This window comes from Coenobita brevimanus, chromosome 80 (genome assembly GCF_032717465.1).
Source record: "Coenobita brevimanus isolate Jiangsu-jjx chromosome 80, ASM3271746v2, whole genome shotgun sequence".
Classification (NCBI taxonomy): domain Eukaryota; kingdom Metazoa; phylum Arthropoda; class Malacostraca; order Decapoda; family Coenobitidae; genus Coenobita; species Coenobita brevimanus.
This window is the reverse complement of record NC_137033.1, coordinates 57,104,423-57,106,952: the sequence shown is the minus strand read 5'-3', so window position 1 is coordinate 57,106,952 and position 2,530 is coordinate 57,104,423. Positions and strand designations below refer to the sequence as shown.

Genomic DNA, 2,530 nt, shown 5'->3' with positions numbered 1-2,530 from the left:
CACTAATCTGGGGGGAGGTGAGGGATGAGTCTCACTAAATAATTATCTGATGGTTTTAATTACCATATAATAAATAACACATCACAAACAACCTACAGTCCAATATGGGTATTTATTTGTATATGTATTTTTACTATGTATATGTAGGCGATTTCATTTAGATTTTTGTTGAATATTTAGAGGTAAGTTTGTATGAACTTTTTTTTTTTTTCTTTTTTTTAGCTTTAAATTAAACTCTTATAATTATTTGGAACTGCATAAAATTTTTTCTATAGCTGGCATCTGCGATATAGTATTAAAGGCCTATAAAAACTCCTCTTTCCCCTGAAGATGTCTTGAAACAAGAGCCTCGACGAAAGCTCGGTTCTCGACGCTTAATTTCTAACAAGATATACCTCATATTATATATTAAAAGTATTTGAAACTTACTTTTCAATTAGAGAGAGAGAGAGAGAGAGAGAGAGAGAGAGAGAGAGAGAAAATAGATTGATAGATTTAATATAAAATTGATGAATCACAAATTCGTGCGATATATAATACGGGGTATATATATATATATATATATATATATATATATATATATATATATTCTTAATCATATATACGGTACATATATATATGGACTTACATTTATATACATGTATACATACATATTTGTACACAAACATATATACATATACGGTATATACTTGTGCACATAATGCATATATGTTGAATTGACTGTTAATGTTTTTATTTATTCTTTGTGGGTAGGGCAATCTTCCAGGCTCCTAGCCTTTGCTTCCTTCTTTCTTGCATTAAAACAAACACACACACACACACACACACACACACACACACACATATATATATATATATATATATATATATATATTCTATCTATCTATCTAAATTCATATCTATCTATCTATCTATCTATATACATATCTATCTATCTATATAAAATATGCTTGTGTGTATACATACTGTATGTTTATGTATGTATACTCGTATAATTACACATACCAATATGTGTATGTGTGTATATACGTATGTATGCATGTATGTATGTACAGTATACGTGTATGAATGTGTGTATGTGTGTGTGTGTGTGTGTGTGTGTGTGAATAAACAAAAAAAAAAAAAAAAACTTTTAGTAATGGATAATTCCTCGTCATAACTAACACATGTTTTTTGGAAGGACAAGGAATGAAGTGCACAAATTAATTCACGTCTCTTGAGCGTCCCTTGAAGACAAATCTTTAGTTACTTACGGTAAGACAAGTTATCATGTTGTTACGAGCCGGCCAGCAAGTACGAGTAACCTTTAAATTACTACACTGACGCTACCTAATCTAGTCTCCCGATGCCTAAAAGAAGTCATGTGTGCAATTCATTGAACTTTAATTACTAACACACACTAAAGTACTCACGCCCCTTACAACACACACACACACACACACACACACACACACAAACGCTTACATTTTCTATTTTTACGCGGGAATTTTAACCCATTACCAAAAATAACCTCAGTCACCTCACTAATATGACCACGGTCCAATCATTATAGGGACCATCAAAATGCATATCTGAAAGCATTGGTACATTTGAGTCCTGCAGCACCACGGCCATTAATAACACTGGGTGGCGGTGTGTAATGCCAAAGCCACTCGTAAACAGGAGTATGTGGGTCGCTGGAGGCAATCATGCACAATTATTGACGATTTATATTATGCCATACATTCGTAAGCCTATCCACCTTCTCTTTATTCATTTAAAGCACTTTCTGTCATGTCAGAGCACCGGCCACAGTGTTTTGGAATTTGTGTTTGCTTGTTATATTGTGTATGATTTTAAAACTGTCCTCTGTTATATCTAGTGATTCAACCGTCAGCATACCAACTCTTAGTTATTCCTCTGTCCCTCTTTATTTTTTTTTCCTCCCTGCACCTACACCACCTGTATATGTGATGCTGGTGCAGGGAGAAAAATGGAAGTAAGGAGAAACGGAGGATCACTTGGCTAGTGGGTCGATAAATACCACAGGGAACTGCGAGTCGGTATGTGAAACGCATTTTCGGATACATCGACAAGTCGAATGCACATTACCGTGGCTTGAGGGTAGCCGCCACACCTGAACAAGGATCATAATTGGCCTCTCAAACTGTTCTGCTAAGGACCAGTATAGGCTAACTAGCGTAAGCCACAGGGGCGACTTTGGCTTTCGTTAATAATGACCGTCAACAGGTTTCGCCATTTACCGAAAGTCTTTAAGTCCCGGTGTATCATTTAATACGCTGAGTGATAACTATACAGTATATACAACCCATACGTGCTCTTACGTGTCAACAAGTAGGTTGGCGGAGGGTCAAGTGTCCCTCCCCATAATACGACTCAAAAGACAAACTGGAAACCCTTTATGGGATTACGGCATCTGGCTACAGATACAGACTAACTCCATTTGCAAAATTTTTAAGTGTGTGTGTGGTGGGGAGGGGGGGAAGGGTGTGCTGGTGACAAATGAATCGTCAAAAAAATGAACCAGTTC

At 36.0% G+C, this 2,530-nt stretch overlaps 1 pseudogene; it reads left to right on the top strand.

Moving 5' to 3' along the window:
- Positions 1–1,980: 1,980 nt before the first annotated feature.
- LOC145409425 (5.8S ribosomal RNA) lies at positions 1,981–2,130 on the top strand (annotated as a pseudogene).
- The last annotated feature ends 400 nt before the right edge of the window (positions 2,131–2,530 follow it).